Below are 27,400 nucleotides of genomic sequence, written 5' to 3' on the forward strand. Positions count from 1 at the left end.
CTGCATCTCTCTCTCTTTTCTCTACTCTCGTTTTCACTCCCCTCTCTCTCTCTCTCTCTCTCTCTCTCTCTCTCTCTCTCTCTCTTGCTTTTCTTCACCCAGCCCATTCATCTCTCTGGACATACATACGCGTGTTTGTTGAGTTTTTTTTCGAGACATGCATACACACATGCATACACACATGCATACACACATGCATACACACATGCATACATACAGACGTCTACCCTTGATATAATAGACTGCATTTAGTAAATAATGATTTAATGAGATAATGCTTTGAAAGCAATAACAATTTAATAAGCTATCGCGACTTAAGCTAATACCTACGCTGGGTTTATCTAAGAATATAGTTTTAATCGGTTTAACATAAGTTTTAGCAATATTCCTACAAAAACATTAAAGAAGAAAATCAATGCATTGTTTTCAATGCAATTCTTAAAATTGTATTTCTATAAAAAGATGTACATATTTCATGATATTCAATTAATGTCGACAGAAATAGATGGCGTCGTTTTGTTGATGACTGTTTGCTATATTTCGAACGCACACATATCCCAAAAAAAAACGAATGTGTTTTTTTATAAATGATATCTAGTATGTAGTAAAATGGGACCAAATGTGACTGATTACATAGCCAAGACGCTGGCTTAATTTTTAGGAAATCACCTTTGATTCTATAATAGAATATGGAATTTGCATGAATTAAAATAACGTATTTAAGCGTATTCTTACAAGCGGGAAACTCCGGCAGCCGGCTAGTAAGTTCATATAAATTCATCACAAGTAAATTTTCGGATTTTATCTCTTAAAGATGGGAAGGTAAAATGGGGCATATTAGCTGCAATTCTAAACTTGAATTAAATATTCTTCGAAACACGTGGATAGTAATAAGTTTGGGAACTAGGTTTGAGTATGTGGGAAACAAATCATAAATCCATTCATTTAATTTTGTTATGTGTGCATGTGTCTGTGTACTTTTCGAAGACGTACTATCTTTCAAACTATACGAAAAAATGTAATCTTAAACCTATAGTAATAAAAAGGTTTAGACATACAGTGTGAAACGATAAGTTGTAGGCCTGAAGAAAGACACACTACAGCTTTATTTTAAAACATTTTATTGAAAAAAATCAATTCAGGTAACTTGATTATGAAATAGAGCTGACATCTATTCAATGAAGCCGCCTTCTACATAAATCAACGGGTCTAGAACAGGGCATATGCCTTTTACACAAGCACCGGCGAACACTGGGTGGATGGCGGCGATCAGGCTGGCTTTGGTGTTTGAGGTCATGTTGGTGATGGTCTCGACGTATGACTAAACGAGGTATTCCAGCAAGTTTATATCGAGAGTGGAGGTGCGCCTGTGAGAGTACAAAATCGGAGCATTCCTTCTGAAGCCAAGCCTGGGTTTCTTTAAACTTGTAAGCCGTTATCGAGTCTTGCTCCCACACCTAGAGTCTGCCTGCGGCCACCTGATTGCACCAGTGGATAAGCACACTCCTCAGCACATCCACGTACATTTTGGTGTTGATTTGAAACCGACTTTGAAAATGTGACGTGTCATAATGTGGCCCTCAATTGAAAGCACAACAATGACTATAACTGTGGCCGGAAACTTTGTTTTCGTCACCCTGGGCACGTCTATGGTCATTCGTCGCAATCCAGCGATGTATTTTGAGGGTGCTTGTAATGGTCCTGTTTGCATAACTTGGATTGGTAGAGAGTATGACTTGTACAGCGGCGCATCTCTGATTTCGCTTGTTGAGCATTGTGTCACTTTCAGACATGATACAAGGCTACTATTGCTGTTTGGGATTTGTACACAGCTGGCCAAATAGTGGATGGTCTGCAACAAAAACAAAAAGAAAACGATTTCATCAATCAGAAATGAGTATCGTTTTTCCTAGTACGACAAATTTATCGTTCTATTATGGGCACCAGACAAACCCGTCTAATAGCAGCATTTTACTCATTATCTGTAGATATCTCAAATCCTGTATGTTTCTTATCTCGGACTTCTAGACTGGAATTCCCTTCCTCTTTTTAGCTTAGCTTATTGTAATAACACGCAAATGTTTAATCCTCACGTGTACAAACATTTTGCTATTCATCTCACAGAGTCCTTTTGTAGACATGGTCCCAACTGATAACTTTTTAGGTTTTGAGCTAAACAATGTAAATTAATAGTAATTGTCTTTATTTTTGAGATGAGGTGTTTTCATTGATTGAGATTGTCGGACTGACTTCCTCATCCTGGTTGTTATAGTCACAACGTTTCGGCCGTTTTGCCCTCCGGCCTTCATCAGGTGTTTTGTATCAAACTGGGGACCTTTTTGTTAGGAGTCTCGAACCCAACCCTTTATTATTATTACGGGGGTACCGTGTTCGGATTCCAGCTAGGCTCTGGGACATAGTTGCTGATTCTCTGTTTTGAATGTTACATAATAAAGGGTTGGGTTCGAGACTCCTAACAAACGGTTCCCCAGTTCGATACAAAACACCTGATGAAGTCCGGAGGGCAAAATGGCCGAAACGTTATGACTATAACAACCAAGATGAGGAAGTCAGTCCGACAATCTCAATCAATTTAAATTAAAATGAAAATTTAATTATAAAATTTAAGTCACAAAAATATCTTCTCCCCGTTTATATAAAACAAACTTTGTCTGTTTTTTTTTTCTGTGTGAGTTCGTTTCTTATAAACTCGAAAACGGCTGGGCCGAATTTTATAAAATGCCACACAGAGGTGCATTATGTGGTTGGCAGTGTTACTAGATATATTTTTTCATCGATAAGTTTCGATAATCGTGAATCGAAATAATCCGATATAGAAAGAACAGAAGATTTTGACCAAAGTTAACACTCTTATACAGCCTAACATAACAAGTGCATTTGATAGGTTTTATTACCACACAAGCCGAAATTCTCGACATATAATCAACAGTAGGTTCTTACATATGACTGGGGTGCGTTTAAAATGAATGATTCTGTTTAAAGCACAATTAAACTGTGATACTTGGCTTTTGCATTTCATACTGTAATTCATGCCATTAAGTATAACAAATAATCTTATGAACTAAACAGTAGGCTCTCTACAGTGCAACATAGTCTAAAATGTATTGTAAACAATTTCACCGATTTCGATGATTTTAAAAAATATGGGAGTGCTAAATAGACGTTGATCATTATTTAATCCCGCGCAACGTCGGAAATCCATGCTAGTTTAGTCTTAAAAGATGTAGAGAGCAAAATGCTAATCATATAAAAGCAGCTAATTCTCATTAGTATCAGCTATTTATGATTGTGATTAACTTGAAATACTTGTTCGTATCTATTAATTAATGAAATGTTAGTTTCGGGTTTTATTTTTAAATAAGCGACCGCTAGCATTTTCAGGCGAAGAGCTCGAATTTAAGCAAATAAATGACCCTTAAAAAATATACAATTAACAATTAATCGACATGTTAACGGAGCCAGCCTCTAACTTGACACGAGTTCATCTAATCCCAGGTGACACGAACTAATTCGATTATAAATCGCGTCAGAATTGAAATTCGATTTAATTTTCTTTTTACTTAAAGTGCATTTTTTAAATCCGTTTAACCGACATTAGGGGATTTATCTGAAACATTGCAGCCATTCCAAACATGGAAGTCATTTGCTAAACAGAAATACGCATAGTCATCGGTTAATCCTTAACTTTGATATCATCGGAATTTTCGTAGAAATTCATGGAATGCCGGGAAAAGTTAAATCAATTTACAGAGTTATCAGATGAATAGAAACAGGTTGTTATTAAGATCTGTTAGTTTCTGTTAGACAGATGTTGCATCCCTCTGCCTGTTCTACAAATACTTTAATGGTGAATGCTCTGACGAACTGCAAACACTTGTACCTCCCCCGACAAACCCGACAAGCTACTAAGTCTCATCCCTTTACAGTAGAGATCCCTAGGTGCAAGAAAGCCTTTTACTCCAATAGTTTCTTCCCCAGAAATGCAGGTCTTTGGAACTCTCTTCCGGGATCCTGCTTTCCCAACTGTACTGATATGCATAAGTTCAAGTGTAATGTGAACAAACATCTTTCTACTCATCTCCCTTCATAATGCCCCTGCTAATTAAGTTCCTGATAGTAGCCCCCTGCTTCAAAGTGGCACTGTGGCTTGTTTGGGGTGAAAATTGAATAAAAAAAATTTTAAAAATTATTAGTTGAAGTAGTTCTTGCAAATTATTTATTGCACGCCTACCATATATCATATAATGTATAATGTACAGTTTCCGTTCTGTCTTCCTCCTTTTCTAACTCCCTTTCAGTCTAACCTTCTCACTTTCTCGATCCTTCACACTTTCTAACTCTTCTCTCTCACACTCTCTTTTTCTCCTTCCATCTCTTTCTCTCTCTTTCTCTCTTGCTCGCGCCCACTCTTGCTTAAATATGATATTCTCATTTCTCCAGTTTTTGTATATCTATATAATTATAAACCTCAAATGACGTTGTAACGAGTGTTCTAACCCAACATCCGGTTGACGACTTCCGTTAGCGCATGCGTACATAAACAAATAATCAACGCGACAATAAAACGTATTGTTTTACTCTATAAGTTTTTAGCGCCCCAATTGTTTTTTTCGCGTTTAAATTATCTAAATAAGCAATTGTTAATACTTCCTGCATGTCTTTTACTTTTAAAAAGTGTCTTCAAAAAGTGTGACCATCTTTTACTTTAAATCCCGCTCGAAACTGGAGTACTACACACTTGAAACCACCGGTTAACACGTAAATTCTCGTCTCTTCGCCATAACACCAAAATGAAGAAAAAGAAAAAAAATTCACGAACCGGACTTTCGACCCTGATGAGACTATGTGTGAGCGAAATATAGGACTTAATAAAAAGCAATAAACAATGATTTTATCATTTTACTCGACACTTCAAAGTTTTCAAAAATTTCTCAATTAAATATATATATATATACAGTGATGATCATATTTATTGGCACGGTAAAATAAAAGTTAAATTTCGTCTAATAAATTCTAAAAAAGGGATTAAATTAAAGAAAATAACAAAGTATATTATGTATTTTTAACTGGCCTTTCCGATGCAGCAATCGGATTTTAGAAAAAATACATAACAAAGGAACAACAAACATAATTGCAAAAAACCCTTGTTCAAAATTATTGGCACGATTTATTTAATAATCAATTGTATAGCCTTTGGCCTTGATTACCTTCCTCAGTCGCTTTTCATAGTTTACAACCAAGTTGTTACACTCTTCAGTAGTAATTTTAGCCCACTCTTCCTGACAATAATCCTCCAATTGAATAAGATTCTTAGGCTTCCTTTGCATTACCCTCAATTTTAATGTTCTCCATAAATTTTCAATTGGATTAAGGTCTGGGCTTTGTGATGGCCACTCCAAAACATTAATATGATTGTCCTCAAGCCATTTCTTAGTCAGTTTAGCCGAATGCTTTGGGTCATTATCTTGCATGAACCACCAACGACGACCAAGTGAGAGCTCTTTAGCAGAGTCTTTCAGGTTTTCATCCAATATTTTAACATAATCTTCCTTTTTTATGCTACCTGTGACCTTAACAAGTCGCCCTGGTCCAGAGGCAGCAAAGTATCCCCAAAACATCAAACTGCCTCCACCGTGCTTCACTGTGGGTATGGTGTTCTTAGGCAGGAAAGCTTCGCCAGATTTTCTGTAAATATAAGACACTTTATTATGGCCAAATAACTCTATTTTCGTTTCGTCAGTCCATAGAACACGTTTCCAGAATGCAACATCTTTGTCAATATGACGTTTTGCAAAGGCTAGCCTTGCTTTCAGGTGCATAGGCTTCAATAAGGGAGTCTTTCTCGGACGACATGCTTTTAAACCAGCTCTCTTCAAAACTCTACCAACTGTATGTCGAGATACATTCACTCCAGAGGTGCTCTGTTCATCAACAATCTCCCCAACAGAGATCCTTGGGTTTTGTTTTACTTGTCGAACAATTTTCCGTTCATCTCTTGGGGAAAGAATCCTTTTTCTCCCTCTACCCTCTAAACTCATAACGTGGCCTTGCGATTTGAACTTGTTTATTATGGCTCTAACAGTGGATTTGGGAAGGTTTAGCTTCTTTGAAATCTTATCATAGCCCTCCCCATTGGTATGGCATGCTACAACAAGCTTCCTGACGTCTTCGCTGTGTTCCTTAGTTTTAACCATGGCGATTGAAAATTATAATTTAGTCACTTATAATAGTTTAAATAAATCGCTATCTAAAAATTATCTGAAAAAAATTATTCACTGAATTAGCGTTAAACAAGCATAATATGGCTATAAAAAAGTTCAGAAAGCACGTAAACCGGAAATTGATTGATATTATACTGATACTAAAAGAAAAACAAAGCCGTGCCAATAATTTTGAACAAGGGTTTTTTGCAATTATGTTTGTTGTTCCTTTGTTATTTATTTTTTCTAAAATCCGATTGCTGCATCGGAAAGGCCAGTTAAAAATACATAATATACTTTGTTATTTTTTTTAATTTAATCCCTTTTTTAGAATTTATTAGACAAAATTTAACTTTTATTTTACCGTGCCAATAAATATGATCATCACTGTATATATATATATATATATATATATATATATATATATATATATATATATATATATATATTCATATATCTATCTATTTCTTACGTTTAATAGTAATGTTTCATGGCATAAAAAAATGATGTCAAAAACACAGTGTGGCGAGCATAAAGATTTTAGCAAAGATGTCGTTAAATCATTTGCTGAAATGGATTTGTGCCTCTATCATCCCAGAGAATCAATGTGGTTTAGGTCTGGCCGCGGCACATGATATTCTATGCGTGACAGCTGATGGAAAAACGTATGGAGCAACGAATGCCTTTGCATCCAGTTTTTGTCGATCTGACAAAATCTTTTGAGACCATTAATCGCGATGTACTCTGGTAGATTCTTAGAAAATTAGACTGCCCTACTAGTTGCACCATAAAGACTGAGGGAACTTCAATGGATTTCTGTATGACACAATTTCAGTTAAAAACGGTGTGAAACAAGCTGATATACTTGCTCCTACAATATTGGGTATGCTTTTAACAATTGCGATATTGGTAGGAAGTTTCGGTTTTGCACATCAGGTAAACTGTAACGCGTTTGGACTTACCATCAGTCTCAAGAAAACATATGTTATGTATTCTTCACTTATAGGAATGCCATATCTTGAACCAAACATATTGGTTGATTGTAAGAAGTTAAATGTCACGATCAATTTTTATATCTTGGTAGTACGCTGAGTAAGGACAGTGCGCTTGATACTGAGATAAATCACAGAATAGCCAAAGCCAGTTCTGCTTTTGGCAAACTGGACAAACGTGTGTGCACAGATCAAGGAATCACATCAAAACAAGCTAAGTTTTTTACGAAGCATGCGTTATCACTACGCTACTATATAAGGCAAAGACTTGAACAACATATAGGAGGCATCTCAAGTTATTGGAAAGGTGTCACCAAAGTTGTGTTCGGAGAATACTTAATATTAACTGGAGGATTATAACACTTGACACTGTAGATCTTGAACAATCAAATAGTACTAGTATAGAAATGAAAATTATTCAAAATCAGATGTGCTGGTCCATACACTTGGTTGGGATGGAGGGCAAAAGAGTTCCTAAACACCTGACAGTAGTGCTGTTCCGCTATAAGTCATCTTTTTTTTTTATTAGTGACAGGACGATTACAATATTTTTACAGATTCCAATACAATTACCGATTACGTACGAAATTCCCGATTCCAATACAATTACCGATTCCGATTCTGATTCTTTATACATCTCTAAATATTTACGTATAGAGTTGTTATTTTTTTCATAATTACGGTAAAAACACATTTTAAATGTGTAGCTATTTTCTCAGACATAAAAATACGCTTGCAGGGATGATCTATCTTATAATAACAATAATAACTATAATATAAAAAGAGCACGAGAAGAGAAGAAAAAAGGAGTACAGGAGCAGTCGGTAGAGAGTAGAGACTCGTCAGAAAAGGTAGAAAGCAAGATGCAGACGGGAGGAGAAGCCGACCAGATATCCAGCCCTTAACATCCAAATCCGCAATTCTCTTTATGAAAAGACAATTTTTTAAAAATTTGTTTCAGGTGTAAACTATACATATCATTCATATATCTTGGCAAAGACTTGTCGATTTTTCTATTCATATGGTGGGTCAAAGCAACATAAATCAAGAAAAAGGTTTAAGGATACTCTGAAAAAAAAAACTTGAAAATACTTGAGATGGATGCACATAACTGGGAAGCCCAAGCGAAAGATCGATCACTGTGAACAAAACCATCAGAGAAAGTTGTAAATGTTTTTGAAAAGCAGCGTATAGAGCTTGCGGTTTTAAAACGTGTTTTAAGAAAGCAGGACGAAAATATAATGTCAGAGAAATTACAACAGGAAATGGAGTCCACTGTATGTGGCAGATACCTTTTGTCAAAAGCTGGTTTTGTTAGTCATCAGAAATTATACAATCAAAGACAGGAACGTCTTATGAGAAGGCTAAGTTAAGTTGTCATATGTGTGGTCTAATCTTCAAATTTAAAAGTGGCTTGACACGAAATTCGAGTATTAAAAATATTATCATGCGATCACCTTTACAAGACGAAAATTTTTTGTGTCACACATGTGTACTTTCATGTAGGACTAAAGCTTGATTGCAAAACCACTTACGTGCACACAACTGCACAACACTTAACTGAAAAGATGGCACACTTCTGTTAAGAAGTAGTAATCATCATTATATATAGATAGGTGGAAAGATAGATAAACCGATAGATAAATAGATAAACCGATAGATAGATAGATATATAGATAGATAGATAGATAGATCTACTGATAGATAGATAAATAGATAGATAGATAAACCGGTAGACAGATAGATAAGTAGATAAACTGATAAACTGATAGATAGATAGATAAACAGATAGATAGATATATAAACAGATGGATAGATAGATTGATTGATAGATAGATAAATAGACAGATAGATAAACCGATAGACAGATAGATAGATAAACCGATAGATTGAGAGATAGATAAACCGATCGATAGATAGAAAGATAGATAGATTACATACGTTGACTATTTTTGCCGATGAATATCTAAATACCCAAGCACAAATATTCCAAAAATCATTGACATATACAAAGATTAAAAACATTGCTTTACAATATCGCTAAATCTGTTCTAAATGTCATAACATACGTTGATTGTCGGTCCCTGCCGGACTTAGTCAGTCGACCGTGCTTTTATGCGATCTGTAAATGTCAATCTGATGTCCTAGTCTTTTGACACGTTTCGTTTCGAATTGATTTTACACAAACTATTTTGCCTGTCCCTTTTAAGCGAACCTTGTTAAAAAATTATTTTAACACATGATCCTAGTCTTTTTATCCCTTCAATTTCACATTTTTTTTTCTTTTGACTGGCTTGTTTATCTTACTTTTAATGCACATATATACTCATTCCGTTATGACATCTATTAAAACATGTGTTGTATATTATTGAGTTCGTATGTCGCGCCCTCTGTGAGGAATTTGATGGAAGATAAAGAGTAAGCCGCGTTGCAAGGTTATCTCCCTTTAGAAAATCGGAATCCAATTAGAATCTTACATTTAAACTACAAACTATATTTTTCTCGTCATTCCGATGCAAACAATCCAGGTTTCTTAATACTTGGTGCAAATTGTCTGACCGACATTACGATTATGTAATTCCGTACCGAATAGTGTATTAAAAACACCAACAATATATATATATATATATATATATATATATATATATATATATATATATATATAGAGAGAGAGAGAGAGAGAGAGAGACAAATATTATTTAATAGCACGGAATTATTTTGTTTTACAATTTTCCTTTTTATCTTCTCCAATGTCCGAATACTCCTTTTGTGATTTTCTCGAAATTGTATATGTTGGATCCATAATCGCGAACGCTTTCGACAGAAGTACTTCCATCATCATCAGGCATATTGTAGAAATAAATGTAGGGATTGTTTTTTAATTTACTTATATATATATTTTTTTTTCCTAGTCATGTGGTAATTTGTTACAAGTTAAGTGGGCGAATTTAAAAGGCCTATTCGGAGATTGGAGAAGACCAAAAGGAAAATTGTAAAACAGAATAATTCCGTGCTATTCAATAATATTTGTCTAAATGAGAAAATGCTGCCTAAATATACACAATATATATATATATATATATATATATATATATATATATATATATATATATATATATATTCAGAATGTGAGAGATTGTATATAATAAATTCAATCCGGTTCGTTGATTGTTATGGCTCTTGTGGGCTGCGACGTTGTTTGGCTGTGGAATTTATTATATATATATATGTATATATATATATATATATATATATATATATATATATCTTTACGCAAGGTGCGGCAGAAGTATCTTCCACATTTTGGCATGCGATCTCTTCAACCGCGTTCGTGTAGTTTCTAAGCAATCATAAATTCGTACGGATGGAATTGCATAAAAGTGTGTAGAATTCTTCTTACAGTTCGATAATCCCAAGGCCAAAGCGTTTTTGTGAGCTGAACATGTGGGAAACTGAGTAACAGGAAGACTTAAAGCTCGAATGTTGTCTTTTTTTTTTTTACACAGTGGTCACCACTTATCAAGGCCCGGAAGCCACTCAGGGATAAGGGTTATTGCAAGTACATTACGTTAGTGTGGAGATTTGATGAAGTGTTTACTTAAGGGGGCGGTTCATTAGGAATTTGTTAACGTTGGACTTGAAGACATCCAAGTTATAGTCAGGTGGGAAGCAGGCAGACGGAACAGAGTTCCACAGTCTTGCATTCATGAGCTTCGATGCCTTTAAGGTGCCTTTTTTTTTCAGTGACAAATCTGTAGCTCTAGAATTTGCAACCCACAGCTGTATTGAGTTTCTATCTGGAACAGCATCATATCGTCCTTACTTGTAATGAACCCGGAACGCTCTCTGTGTTGCGGTTACAGGTTCGCCATTCTTCAAAAAAATTTCTACCGTAAAAGCATAATATACACTAGTTCAAACCATATTACTCGATTAGGATATCTAAAAAAAATTGCAGCTTTTTTTTTAGCTAAATGAATATATAAATATAGTTGAAAGTTTAAAATTTAGTTGGAAGTTTTTAATATGAGAGGTATATATATGAATAACAAACGGAAATTTTATCCCTTTAAAAATCAATTTAATTTGTTTTATAGTACGTCTTACATGTATTTCGTTGAGTGGTATACGTAGATCAAACAACTCATAAGAGACCCATACAAATCCGTAATAGAATTTATTTTGAAAAGGACTAATAAGAGAGAGATGGATAGAAATAGATAGAGAGTGAAAGAGAGAGACAAAGAGAAGGAGACAGATATAGACAGTCAGACAGAATGGAGGCTGGAAATTAACTAACACTTAACTGACGTAGCACAGCTTTTGTACGCAACTTATATGTTCCATGTGAAAACACTCGAAAAAGCACGTGTTTTCCTATATCGTCACGCATGTGTGTTTTTTTTTGTTTTTTTATGCGCAAGTCGATATTATAAATGATGATGTGTGTTAAGCTATTTGTTGTAATATTTTATTTTACTTCAGTCGAAGTTCTCAGAAATCAAGGGGCCCACAACCTGGGGCTAACACTTGAAGTCTATATGAGAACCATATATATTCGAATGTTACATTTAAGTTCTTTATTTCTCAAAGAAGTTGAGAACATAATTTTTCCTCTCCCCCAATTAACCATTTTCATATATTGTATTATATCTTTTATTTTGGTCTCTTGGTCTTACTGAATTCCAGGACAAGAATTTATCTAGTCTGGTGGAGTATCCAGTTTCGTGATGTTTCTTGAGGTAACATCACTTGGAGAAGGTGCCCCATTCCTCATAAAAGCTATGAGTTAACCATAGCAAGGAGATCTTATTTGGACAGCGAATACTATGTGATTTTGAATATTTGGTCAGGGTTTACTTCTATGGAAAAAGTATCCTCATGCCAGGTTGTTCTGACAAACCTCTGTACAGAGAGTACTCAGATACTCCAGGGTAGTGTCTAGTAGGAATTCAAGTTCTCTCCAGTAGGCATTCAAGTTCTCCCCTTGTCAAGAATGGATTGTCACATGAATGTCAAAGTTGCTCTCGGCAATAACACCGTCTGACATTTTAAAACTATTGTCGCACACGTAGTATCCGTCGAAAGATGACGATACTTCAACAGCAAAGATGATGTCTCCATAATAATGTTAAGGCTTTTGGAGAAAGAGAGACGCAGTCTAGCGAGATTCATGTAGACAGAGATTGCACAGAAAATTGTTAGTCTTTCTCTTTATCAGTTCTTTTTTTTTTCTGAAGAATGCGTCTTATTATAACTAGCACATCCTTATTTCCTAGGAGATGACATGTTTCCCCCAAGGATCTTATTTGTCTGGACACTTCTTAAACAGGTGCGTGCTTGTGTTTTTTTGCTGAACAGTAGCCGTTGAGTGGAGGTGTATGCCGTAGTTGACAAGTCTACATCCTGAATTGGAGTCCTGCCGGTTCTAGACAATATTAATGACTATCAGATAATTAGCTGGCCGGGGATCAGTCGGTATGGTGGATGTACTTGTAGGATTTCTTGTCCTTATGAAACATAAGAAATAAGAAATAGGGAAATATTTGAAGACAGTATACAGAATACAATGATTATATATATATATATATATATGTGTGTGTATATATTAAAAATATATATGTTTAAATGTTTTTAACCTTTATATATGTACTTTTCAATAAAGAAGAATGTAAAGGTTCAAAATACGAATCATAGTGGGGGTAATAAGTAGTCAAATGAGTTAATCCTAATCTTATAAATACAAGACTGGTAAATTAAAAAAATATATCCATTTCGAATTTGGAAACAGATGAATCTCACAGGAAAGAACTTCAGTTTTATCACATTTATAGGTTAGGTAAAGTAATTAAGAATCGGAAACTAGATCTAATATTTGTAACATGTTTTTCGCACACACACACACACACACACACACACACACACACACACACATATATATATATAACTTATATTAACATACATAAATTATATTAGAATATAGACCTTATATAACTAGAATTACAACATCAACACTATACATATATATATATATATATATATATATATATATATATATATATATATATATTCCTTGAACAGTAAAGATAATTCCTGTTTGTTTTTGTTGCGATCCATTTTTCCCATTTGTTCGAACGTTTTAGCCGAGTGTAACAAAAAATGTGCTGTAGTCGCGTAGTTTTCGACTTCGATGAGTTGTCTTCGCTTAGTGCATTTATTGAAAAAGTCGATTATTAAATGCATCATTGGCATGAAATCGACTCAACTATGGCAAATCCCTTTATACACCTGAACAGAACGTTCGGACATTATCCCGCCAAATAGAAAAAAAAAAAGATCGAAAGAGAAACAAACAGAAATTATCCCTGCTGTTCATTGAAACATATATAAAAGAAAAAATTCTGCGTATATGTACTAATATATATATATATATATATATATATATATATATATATATATATATATATATAAAGCTGAACGTGTGTGTGTGTATTTGTGTGTCTAGTCACGAATAGGCTCCTTTATAGTAGACTATTTTAGAAAACTGATCACATATAATGATAGAAGATGTATCGAGACAAAGGAATGGGTATGTTTGATCTGGCATAATGATGATTCATTAAAATTGTGGGGTCTGCGTTCGCGCCTGGCCTCCATAGAATGGAAATAGGAACAAACTTTAATACAGACTTTACGTATCTATCTGCGAAAGTATACTTTGATAATTATGTTTCAGTTTGAAGAAATATGGTATAATAAAATTATGGGGTCTTCGTTCGCGCCTGACCTCCATAGAATTGAAATATGTCACAAAGTTTAACAAGGTTTTTTAATATAAATCAATAGAATATTGTGATAAGTGTTTCAGTGTGAACAGGTATGGTATAGTAAATTATGGGGTTTATCTATTTCATTTTTACTTTCATCATATTTTGCTTTGGTTTTGATACCCCTAAATTTGAAGCTATCTCTTTACAACGTTTTCTTTTCATAACCAGTCTATTTTCTGTAAGCCGTTATTGAACCCAGTCAACGACGGGTACTTTCGCTAGTATATATATGTGTATATATATATATATATATATACATGTATATTTATAATAAGTTATAAAATATATGTGGCAATTAAGCATATTAATCGCCATGTATATTTTATAACTTACTACCTAGCTCTACCTACTGTTAAAGTAAATACTTCAAGTTTACGCATAAATTTATACTTTGGTATATTAATTTATGTGATTAAATGAAGTAGTTATATATATATATATATATATATATATATATATATATATATCTTATTTGATATCTTATCCAACATTTTAATATAATAAATATATTAATATGTGGCAATGTACAATAAATGTACCAATAAAAAATAAAGCTAAGTACATTGACTCAAATATTAAAATTAATGGTTATCAGTTATTTAATCAATCATTTATACACATTTACAAAACTAAAACATCAAAGATAAAATATTTAAGTATTATGAAGCTTTAACTGGATCGAGATATCATGGGAAGAAGAAAATGATAAAACTATAAGAACTAAACCCAATTCCATACAACATGGCTATGAAAGAAAGAAGAAACACGAAAAGTGAATACAGATGCAGAAATAAGATGAAAAATAAAAAGTATGAAATAGAGAATAAAGAAGAAGCGCATAATTATGATAAAAGATGATATAAATGAGAAATAGACGAAAAAAACAAGTCTGGGTTAATCCGCCTTTCAGTGATCACATTCAAAATAATACTCCTAAGGAATTTTACAAAATAATTGATAAAGGTTTCCATCAGAGAACAGATTACGTAAAATAATTAAGAAAGAACACAATCAAACTTTCTTTCCTGATCGCTGCCTACAAAACTGCAAACACTATAGCTCCAATAATAATGAAATAAACAAAATGCTGAACAATAATAGAACTGGATCAGGTGGAAAAAATTTGGGGGGAAAATGTAACTCTAGAATACCTAACGAATGTCTACTGTCGGGGGAGGTGAGGGTAATTGCTTAATTTCAGAAATTGTGTACAAATATGAAGTTCAGATGTAAAATAGGATAGTATACCCGGGGGTACGATTTGTTCGTTTAAGTACAGATTCAGAGACCACGTTGCATGTTTTAAAACCAGACTCGAGAACGAATCTAAAACGGATGGGAATAATAATAATAAAAGAATAGACCAAAATATATTTTTTTATATATAAAAAGATAAACATTAGGAGACTGAATTAAAAAAACTACATAAAATAATAAAAAAATTTCAAACTAAAACTAAAATGGTCAATCCTGAATATTTTTTTTTAATTCAATTTTCACCCCAAACAAGGCACAGTGCTACTTTGAAGCAGGGGGCTACTATTAGAGAATTAATTAGCGGGGTCATTATGAAGGGAGAAGAGTAGAAAGATGTTTGTTAACATTACACTTGAATTTCTGCATATCATTACAGTTGGGAAAGCAGAATCCCGGAAGGGAGTTCCAAAGACCCGCAGTTCTGGGGAAGAAACTATTGGAGTAAAAGGCTTTCTTGCACCTAGGGATCTCCACTGTAAAGGGATGAGACTTAGTAGCTTGTCGGGTTTGTCGGGGGTAGTTACGTCGGGGAGGTACAAGTGTCTGCAGCTCGTCAGAGCATTCACCATTAAAGTATTTGTAGAACAGGCAGAGGGATGCAACATCCCGTCGATGGGACAGAGGCTGAAGCCTAGATGACAGTTCAGGACCTATCAGGTTGGCGACTCCTTTTTGAACCCTGTCCAGGAGCGAGAGACAAGCAGCAGATGCACCAGCCCAGATGTGACAACAGTACTCCATACATGGGCGAATGGTTGCCTTATAGAGGTATAGGATACTGGCAGGCGTAAGTAGTTTTCTAGCACGGTAGAGGGAGCCAACCTTCCTTGCAGCAGCCTTGGCAATGCTCTCAATGTATCTATTCCAGTCCTGAATAAGGGTGGAAAATAAAAACGCAGTAAATTAAAAAGATGTAATCAGAATCTACTTAACAAAAAAAAAATGGATTCTGTACAGACTTGTCTCTTCTCTCACGCCTAAAATCATGCTGAAATTATTTTAAATCCACAGAATATACTAATATTAAAGTATAAGAAGAACCTATAAATTTAATATTAAAATTTACAATGGTGAAATATTAAAATAATTTAGTAGAACTTCAATTTCATATACTAAAGGTCCTGGATATGACCTTAAACAATATCCAGTGGTGAGACCCCAGCTTGCCGGATTTAGGGAGTATGGAGCCACCCTTTTATTACTATTGCTCCCAGGTCCACTCTGTCCCGAACTGATACTACCTGTTAGGGTCCCAATTATGGGTTAAATAGAAACCGACTTGCAATAACAAATGTATTCTATTTAAATTCTTTGGATTCGGCATTAAATAACCCGAAAAGGGTTGATATGCCGTAAAACAAAAACAACCAACCAACCATATCATACTGAAAATTAAACAAGTATAACCTAATAAGGAGAGATAGAGATAGTTTTAATCCTCATAATAGTTATGGAAAATAAGATTAAATCCTGGTAAATTTAATTTGGGGTGGTGCATCTGCTACTAGTCTCTCGCCCCTAGACAAGGTTCAAAAGAGAGTCGCCAATCTGATAGACCCTGAACTGGCATCTAAGCTTCAGCCAATGTTCCATCGACGAAACGTTGCATACCTCTACCTGTTCTAAAAGTATTTTAATAGTGAATGCTCTGACGAACTTCAAGCACTTGTGCCCCCACGACGTAAAACCCCTCGACAAACCCGACAGGCAGCTAAATCCCACCCCCACAGAGTAGAGATCCCTAGATGTAAAATATATTTCTACTCTAGTAGTTTCTTCCCCAGAACCGCTAGACTCTGGAATTCCATTCCAGGTCCCTGCTTCCCCAACTGTACTAAGGTGCAGAAGTTCAAGTGTAACGTGAACCGACATCTTGCTACCCAAATTCCTACATAGTACCCCGGTAGTTGTTGCCCCTGATAGTAGGGGGCCTACACCAATGTTGTAATGTGCCTTGTTTTGGGTGAAAATGTAATAATAAAAAAAACAGCACAAAAGATGAGAAAAATCTCCGGGAGTAATTAAATGCCAGATACTTGCACAGACTAAGTGTGAAAATTATAAAATATTTTTTTTAGTAGTATATAATATTGAAAATAAATGAAAAATAAAATTTGAATAGGCAAAATTAAATAATTTATAAATAATAAAGTCAAAATATGGAATTATGAAAAGTTAAAACTTGAGATTTTTGTGATTCAATAGAATTAGATATCCGGAGTTATCCCCCTTTGAACGCGATATTTTTAGATTAGGTCTTCGAAGAGATAAGCAAAAGAAAATCTGATTGAATGGGAAACAATGATAAAATTTAAAAAATAATTTTAAATTTCAAATTCTTTAATTAACAAGTATGGGATGTAGATTAATTTTATTTTATTTAAAAAAATAATTCCTTTAGAATAAACTTTTAATAACAATGCAGATCTCACGAAAAGTTTAACTCGATTAAAATCAAAACATACGAAACTTTTGGAGATGGAATAGAATATAGGTAAGACATATAAATTTAATCGAGGATTTGAAGAGTCGTACAGTACGACAAAAACAAATAAATTGAATAAATAATTTAGAAAAAGAAAATTTAACTTTAGTTACAAACACATTGGGGACTAAGGTTATATAAAGGTAAGCAATTAACCGAAATTTAAATCCAAAATATAGGAATACGAAAATAGGGCGTTCCAAAAATTCCATCGCCATCGAAAAATGATTGAAATACAAAAAACATGACGAGCAGAAGCTAAACTGTTTGGAACCGTTAATAACATGATGAAAATCTGTTGAGATATGTATTAATTAATGTGTCTTTTTTCAAACAGCCTGATGAGTTGCCGGCCCTGTCAGTGGGGCATTAGAATACGCTGACTGCCCCCCTGCAGAGGGTAGAAGTCCCTCAATGGGGGTCCTGGATATGACCTTAAACTATATCCAGTGGTGAGGCCCCAGCTTGTGGGCTTTGGGGAGTGTGGAGCCACCCTTTAATATACCATTGCTCCCAGGTCCACTCTGACCCGGAGTGGTAGTACCTGTTAGGGTCCCAACTATGGGGTGAATAGAAACCGGCGTGAAAACAACAAAATATATTCTATTAAAAAAAATTTTCTTCAAAATCTTTGGATTCGGCAATAAATAACCCGAAAAGGGTTGATATGCTGTAAAACAAAAACAACCAACCAACCAATCTAATGAGTTACTGATATCTATTATTTTTTAATATCATAAAGTTTAAAATTGTCTTAGGCTGTCGAACCAATTGTAACATACTTGAAAAATACACATTATACTTTAATTTTTTCTTGTCTTATTTTTGAAATATATATGCGTGTTGAAATATACTCAATTTCCTTATAATATAAACCAATCCTTACTTAAAAAGTTCAATATAATTAGGGAGCAATAAACTGAATGGATGACAAAAATCTATATTCCGTAGTTCTTGATCATCTCATAATTTCATTCCTTTAATTTAGTTGACATTTATAAGTCTTGGCAGTAACTGTTTCGTAGCACAAAATCAATAACTTAATTATTATATAAATTAGTGAATCTATTTTGCCCTTAACCCATCAGATCAAATAGCAACAATCAATTCCGCAAAAAGAGATAAAGTGCCGACACGATAAAAATCAGAAAATTGGTAGAGAAGCTGTAAATACCGTATAATGTGTTTTTATTACGCCATTTTGAATTTAGCAAGTCTAAATTCTAAATTCAATGTAATTTATCGCTTTATCTCCCTTTATCTCTTTTTCAACCCGTAATGTGAATGTCTTTTTCTCTATTCTTACTCTAAGTGTGATTCTCTTTTTCTGTTTATGCATCTACTTACGCCTTTTTCTGAGACAAACACTTGCCTCTACTTCTCTGTTCCTTCGAACTGTAAATCCCTATACTTCTCTATCTCTCTGTCTTTTGTTAATATATATCTATATTTCTCTATCTTCGTTTATTTATCTTTATCTATCTATCTGTCTGTGTATCTATCTATCTATCTATCCGTATGTCTGTCTGTTTGTCTGTCTATCTATGTGTCAATCTATCTACCTATCTCGGCTGAATCCAAAAACTCAGTATCCAAAGTTAAGACGCCGGAAGTATACTCAATTTAGCTAACATGCGGAACGGGGCGAAAGTCATTGAGCATGAAACGAAATACGAAACCATGTAAAAATAATTTGTTTCAAAAAATTATTTTAGCTTTAACACTTCTTGTGCAACCATGAACCAAAAAATAAAGTTTTATTTTTTACATTTCTATACATATTTTTTTTGTTTTAATAGTTGTGTTATCACGAAACCATAAAAAAGAATGAGAAAATTTATCGTTTACATGTGTTATGTCGAACCAAAATCTAATGATGACACGATCATCTACGGCAACACATCAAAGGCTGTAAATGACAAAGTTCTCTCTGAATCTCTCTCCTCTGATCTTGAGCGCGTGGTTCAGTGGGGGAAGATGTGGTTGGTTACCTTTAATGCATCCAAAACCAAACTCCTATCCTTACATCATCAACGCTCTGATCCCCAGCTGGCATCAATTGTGATGGATGACTCTCGTCTGGGTGAGGCTCCGTGTTTTGACAAGCTTCTGGGTTTGACCTTTACTCCTGATCTGAAATGGAACACGTACATCAAGTCTGTTGCCAAGGTCGCTGGAAAGATGGTGGGATTCTTCTACCGCTCCAGAAGATATCTCACTACTGATGCAATTCTCTATCTATATAAAAGCCAAGTACGTCCAAGGATGGAATACTGTTGCCATATCTGGGCACGAGCTGCTAAAAACAGCCTATCATGCCTTGACAGAGTACAAAATAGACTTCGTGGCTTAGTGGGGGATGCCCTTTTCTTTACCCTGCAACCTCTCTCCCACAGAAGAGACGTTGCGAGCCTGTCCTTGTTTTATCGTTATTTCCATGGCAGATGCTCGTCTGAACTCCAATCTCTGGTCCCCCCTCGCCCATCTTTCACGAAAAACACCCGTCTAGCTGAACCCACTGTGAAAAATTTCCCCCAGCTTCTTTCTTAGAACTGCACGCCTGTGGAACTCTGTTCCGTCTGCCTGCTTCCCTCCGGACTATAACTTGGATGTCTTCAAGTCCAATGTTAACAAATTCCTAATGAACCGCCCCCTTCAGTAAACACTTCAGCAAATCTCCTCACTAACTTAATATACTTGCAATAACCCTTATCCCTGAGTGGCTTCCGGGCCTTGATATGTGGCGATCACTGTGTAAAAAAAAAAAATGATAACTTTATTATTTACATTTGTATAAATACCTTTATGAAATAATATATTGAATATTAAATACATTTTTTAAACAAATAAACCATAAAAATAAACTTGTATTTTTAAAAGTTTCTTAGAATATGTCTTCCCCAAGACTTTTCACAGAATTTTATCATAAATAATGTATGATTTTTTTATTAACACTTCTTAATTTACCCCCCCCACACACACACACAAAAAATATTATAAACAACTCTATCAAAAACGTTGCTATGAATAAGTTTCCTCTGGTTTCGTATTTCTTTTAATGTTACTAACTTCCGTGTCATATTTAGCTAAACCGAGTCCACTTCCGCCGCCTTAAGTTGTGAGTTTTTGGATTTTACTCTTATATCTATGGCTTTTTTTCCCAAACATGAGATTTTCCTTCTTTTTTCTATTTTATCCTTTCTCTCTTCCAACACTTGTGACGTTGTCGTTATATTTTAACACGTACTAGATATTAGCAGGAAACCTGGGAAGAAAAAACATTCGACAATTTTCCACCATTGTTTTAATAAATATGTGAGAGAATATTGATCAATGGTTGAAACAATCGACAAAAACGTATTAAAGATTCCATTAGAAAAACAATGTTTTATAAATAAAACCATCTCAAAGAAAATAAGTCAGTCGGTCACTTTTTTCACCGCCTACCATCCTACACAACCACGTACCCCACCTTTCGCGCCTTTCAGAAACGTGAAAACATTAGTAATAATAATCAAAAGCTGATTTGTCGTTGTGAAATAAGATCAATATATATTTTATAGATCAACTGTGTTGTGTTTTTCTCCCTGCTAGTGCGTATATATATATATATATATATATATATATATATATATTGTACCAACACCGAAAGTAAATATCAACAATTTCATAGATTGGACAAATGCATTTTGAACAACCGGATCCAAACATTGCATGCAGAGTCAGTCGGACAATAACAAAAAAGGAAATATAGTCGGACAATAACAAAAAAGGAAATATAATCGATTCACTTTTTTCTAGTTGAAATAAAACGCATTTATTAAAGAAACTTTTTAAACAATGCATTGCATCTTGTTTTGAGAGTCACTTAGTTGACAAAATTCTGCTGTCTCGAACACGCATTTTAAAAGTTTTTCACGCCACCACGTGACCAGGCGTCCATCTCCCATCGACACACTTTGCCGGTACTCTCACAATCTTTAATCTTTTTTTCTCTCTGCTTTTCTTTTCTTCCTCTTTCTCTGCTATGACGTCAGCTTGCGCACCGGCAAAGTTATCTGTTCTGATTGCATCTTTCTTCTTGCACTATTTCTTAACTTTCTCCGAAGGATCTTCACACTGGAATCGAATGCTCCCTTTGCGCGACTCCGACGGGTCCCCTACTTAAAGTTCGACGTAGTGAGCCCGTTGGAGTCGGGCTCGGTGAGTCTTCCACGCTTCGACCATTCTACAAAGTACAGCGACAACAATCAAAAAGACTTTTTCGCTTTGCCTTTCAAAATCGAATGTTAATATTTGTGACCAGATTCAATTACTTAACATCAAAAACAAATTTTTAAACAAATATTTTTACATATAAAAGGGTATCTGTTTTTGTTTATTCTTAATTTTATTATACCAAACAATTCTTATTTTAATTGAAATTCATTATTGAGATGAGTATTATTTATATTAATTCATCTATTGCGGACTATTATCCTCATCTTTATTAGTTGTTGTTTCACGACGTTTCGGCCAACTATTCATCTGGCCTTCGTCAGGTGGTAACCGCGACCTATCCGTCCCGGTTACCACCTGACAAAGGCTAGAGGAATAATTGGCGGAAACGTCGTGAAACAACAACTAATAAAGATGACAATAATAGTCCGCAATAAAAATAATTAATATAAACAAATCTTATTAGCATTGAAATGTAAAAGGTTACTGTGATAGAGTTCGGAATTAGAGCGAACTTATTGCATAATTAAGTGACAAGGTATTTATTTACAAAACATTTATATTTTTACATGTTAGTACGGTCGGAAAACAGAAAGTAGGAAGAGTATTCCAACAGCAAGCAGGGTGTCTGTGCGTTTTATATTTATATGTACAAGGTGCCTTCAATAAGTTTCCAGACTATTTTGTTCAGCCGTTTTGAATTGCCGTAGACTGTTGAAAATTCAATACGTAATTGCAATACATCTTATGAGATGGCAGGCCGATTTTTATGATCTACGGTTCAAATCAACAGCTTCAACAGGAATTGAAATACACCCTACTAAAGCCTTAGAGTCACTGCAGGTGAATTTCAAAATCTAATCTGGACGTGAGGACACTTTAGAAAAACGATATGCAATAAAATTCTGTTTTGAACTTAGTTCAAAATGTTAGAAAAACGTATGGAATGCTTCAGACTGCTTTTGAACCATTGAACGTCGCCTGTTGTCGTACAGGATCCACTTCCCATCATACGTCACAATCAGCTCGGAAAATGGTTCGTTTATGTTGGGCAGAAGCAGCGTATAGACAACGAGTTCATTGATTTTCGTTCAATTCATGCGGCACCCATTGATCCAACTTTTTTGACTTCCCTATTTGCTTTCAATGGCGAATGTATGTTGAGTGGTCGACGTCGAGTTCAACAGAAATTATCGTGTGGTTTTGCGAGGATCAGCTTCAATTAAGGCTTTCAAATATCAGTTATCAACCGCAGTCGGCCGGTCGTAACTGTTTTCATCTTCCTGGCTCTCGTCACCATTACAAATTTTTGGAACCACTGTTGAGCCACACTCTCGTTAGTGGTTCCTGAACAAAACACATCATTGATATTACGAGCTGTCTCGGCAGCTTTTCGGCCTATTTTGAACTAGAACAAGAACATCGTGCGAATGTGAATTTTTCCACGCTGTCGAAAAACCTGGAAAAAATGAATGAGGACATATTAGAACGGTAACAAATAAAATAATTCGATAGAGCGAAAAACGCGCTGCAAAATGATATATGACACTGCTATATATATTAATAGATTTATTCAGAAATTATATATAAAAGTAAAATCGCAACGTTTTCTCATTGGTTTAGGAGTATTTCCTCTAGTTGCATTTAATTCTATGAGTGTACATTCTGTAAAAAATAATACTCAGACTGGTACCGATCAAACATCCGACAAATATAATAAGATAATACAAGAAATTATAATTTAAACACATATACATATTGTTGTATAACCGGGGGTTTCATATTACGAGTTAGGAGTGGGACATTCATATTGATGAGGGGAAGATACATTTATAAGGTTATGTAGTGTTTCTTCTTAACACATATAGCGAGAAGAGGGTGTTCTTATAACACAGGAGGGGACAGTCATTACTCATGATGGAGGGAAACATTACTTAGGATGGGGTTATACAAAGTTCATAATAACGACGAGGGAGACAAAGTTCATATTAAGGATGTTTCACACATTACCTTTTGCAGTTGAATGATGACACGACACAGTTTTACAAAACCATGATGATAACTTCTTTATTATCGGATCGGACAGCCGAATGATGATGACGTCAAGGAATTCAAAATCGTTCTACATAATTAAACGTCCTCCCTTTACTTCTAAAGGGGCCCTCCTCTGATCATGTCAGCTCTGTCTGATCGATTCTGCTGCTTGTTCGAACCGGACTCGTCTGCCCTGATCCTCGACTAACTAGCTCCTATATTGAGAATTCATTTTTGCTATGACGTCAGACGTGTGGTCTCAAAACGTGATCGACTCACATGGCTTAAACATACATTTCCAAAACACACTTCTGCAACAAAGAATTCTCACTAACCTATTTTCCAACCTAACTTATTTTTCAATATGTTTTCAAATTGTATTGTTCATTATTTTTAGCTGACCTTTTCATTAACTTTCCATAAAAGAATGCACAATTAAATTCTTTTTACAATACAAACATATCTAAACTATTTTATATGAAGTTTTACAATGCGAAATGCTAACATTCCATTTTCTGAATCTATTTCTGAACCTTGCTTAGAAAGTTCGAATCTCGGTCTATCATTTTCCACTTATCTAATGTTCTACTTACTTACAGAAAAAGGGGACAGTCTTTTTTCCTGTAACACACATAATAAATCTTATTTTAAGTACTTAGTACCTTTTTACAAATTGATATTTTTTTCCTAAGATATTCCGTTATTTTTGTTTTTAAGTGACTCGAGTTACGATTAAAACTTCTAGTGTTTGGCTTTCTTTCAGTTCTTTCAATTTATATTAATTGATCATACCAACTATTACTTATTATTTTATAACTTATACTGTACATAAAACATCACAGCTTCCTTAAATTAATTTTACATGAAATTCTATATGTACTATATATTTATGGTTTTCCGATTAAGATATTCAGCTTGGCGCATGGTTATATTAAATATATTTAACTATTTTTCATTATACCTTAAGTATATCAACATTTATAAATTCGTTATGGCATCTACAATAAATAATTATGGTTTTCAGCGTCCTATATGTTTATGATACTAATGTTATTAATTCTATGATGTTTCTTGAATCTTATGTCTTTTTTCTATATACGGTTTTACTGTCTTAAATATTTATATTACTTGTACTTAACGTAATGTATCTACGTTTAGGATTTAAATATTTGTTTTCTATATTTTTATACTTTTAGTAGTAATAAATTGAGATTATGTCATAATCAAATGTTCATTAGCCTCTGTTCTGTCGCTATTTAATTTAAATTATCATATTTAGTCCGGTTTTAGCCGAGACAACAAGTATCTGGTCATATGCGAGCATCACTACTTCTTGGCGCTTATTTAATAAATCATCCTTCGATGTTAATATTTCGTGAGATTACAGAATACACAGTTTACATCTTTTTATTTTACACGGTTTATACTTACCTGCCCTCCCAACTGTAGACCATTTCAATTAATATTCATTTTCAGTTTCTCGAAGTTTCCTTACCCAATCACCTAAAGCAGGTGATTTTATTCGTTTATTTTGTTCTTGTTGTTTTTAATATTGCTAATGTTTTTTTTATTCGTATTGTTTCATCGTTGATTTTAAAAAACAATAATTATTATGGGATCATTAAACTAATTACGATGGGTATATACAAACTGAGTAAGTTCCAAGTAAATGAATTATCTATCTATCTATATATATATATATATATATATATATATATATATATATATATATACATATTTATTTATACATATATATCTTTATATATATATATATATATATATATATATATATATATATATATATATATATATATATGTGTGTGTGTGTGTGTCTGTCTCTGTGTCTGTGTTGGTGCAGATCATCATATAATCTTTAGATCACTCTGAAAGACGTCAAAAACTTTTAAAAATAAATTTCAGCACTATTTCCCGCGGTTAACAGTGGCCGAATGGATTAATTCCTTGCTAATGGAGTCAAAGATGGCTTCTGTTGCCGGTTTCGAATCTAATGACCGCTATTAATCGTGACACCCTACCCTTATGATTCCCCAAAGGATGAAACACTAGTGTATGTAGGTATTTAATAATTATTATAGTAAATACTACTAATATATATACATATATATATATATATATATATATATATATATATATATATATATATATATATGGATGGGGATATGCGTAGGAAACAGTCTTCCATTATGGTATATTTTTACGTAGAATGTACACTCGTGTGTCCTTAAACGAATTTGCAGTTTAATACACCTTTATTAGTAGATAAGACGATTTATTTATGAGACTGTCGATTAATCAAAAGATTATTTTATTTTAAAGCCATGCTAATTTGAACGTTCATTTTTTTATTCACACGTAGTTCAAAATATATTCTAAACTCTTTTCGTGAAGAAATAAAGGGATTCTGTCTCATGTGAGATCGTTTCTAGCATTGAAGCCTTTTTAGCAAGTACGAAGCAACGAAACCTAACATAAGTTCCGCTCCGATGGCATTTTTGTCGATAGCTTTCTGCGACGGCGAGCACTAACAGGAACACACTATTTCTTGACGGTCTTCAGGACAGCGTAATTAAGCGTTGATAATAGCCGGAGAGCTGTTAATCTCATGCTAGATCGGACAGCATTGGTCCAAACCGGATGTGTCTATTATCCAATATGAACTGCACAGGAGACGATTTAATTAAAGCAGCGTCCGGTCTTGCCGTAAACACTAAAAGATTCGAGACATTTACAATGAATTCAAAACCCTTACACTACCGCAACTGCGTCACTTTCATCTGCTAGAAATGTAGGCAAATCAGTTAGGTTAGTCGAACTTCCGTTTTATTGAATAGTGGGAGAAAAGGAGGGAATGTTGTTGCAATGATTAATTCGAATCCATTTAGAGTTGTATACAGTTTACAAGCTTTTGTTTTCTTATCCAGGTTCACTCCTAACAAGGCATATCACCAATTGGACGTAAGGGGCTACTATTTGGGATCATGCCTAAGAAAGATTAACAAGATATTTGTTTACGTTACATTTAAACTTCTGTATATCAGTAGAGACAGGGAAGCAGGTAGCAAGATGGGAATCTAGATGTTCAAGGGAAGAAACTATATGAGTATAACGCTTTCTAGCATTTAGCGACATTAATAGTGAAGGGGTGAGATTTTGCTGCTACGCGGGTTTGGCGAGGATATGTACGTGAAGGAGACACAAGTTCAACGAATTTCTCATATCGCATTCCATTAAAATACTTGTAAAACAGGAACAGAGATGCAACGCTGCGGTGACAGGACAGGGGGTAGAGCTTAGTTGACAAAGTGCAACCTTTTATATTGAAAACTTATATGGGAGTTAGTC

At 34.3% G+C, this 27,400-nt stretch overlaps 1 long non-coding RNA gene across 2 annotated transcripts in view; it reads right to left on the reverse strand.

Moving 5' to 3' along the window:
* Positions 1-990: 990 nt before the first annotated feature.
* Positions 991-27,400, reverse strand: part of LOC145247868 (uncharacterized) — a 49,614-nt gene continuing 23,204 nt past the window's right edge. Inside the window, exon 2 of one of the 2 annotated variants that reach the window (XR_013863290.1) lies at positions 991-1,852. This is a non-coding gene — a long non-coding RNA (uncharacterized LOC145247868). Of the gene's footprint in view, positions 1,853-21,576; positions 23,463-27,400 lie in introns of those variants that run through there. The other variant, XR_013863291.1, reaches the window with a different exon arrangement.

Source organism: Euprymna scolopes, chromosome 26 (genome assembly GCF_053919585.1).
Source record: "Euprymna scolopes isolate OS-2025 chromosome 26, ASM5391958v1, whole genome shotgun sequence".
NCBI lineage: Eukaryota > Metazoa > Mollusca > Cephalopoda > Sepiida > Sepiolidae > Euprymna > Euprymna scolopes.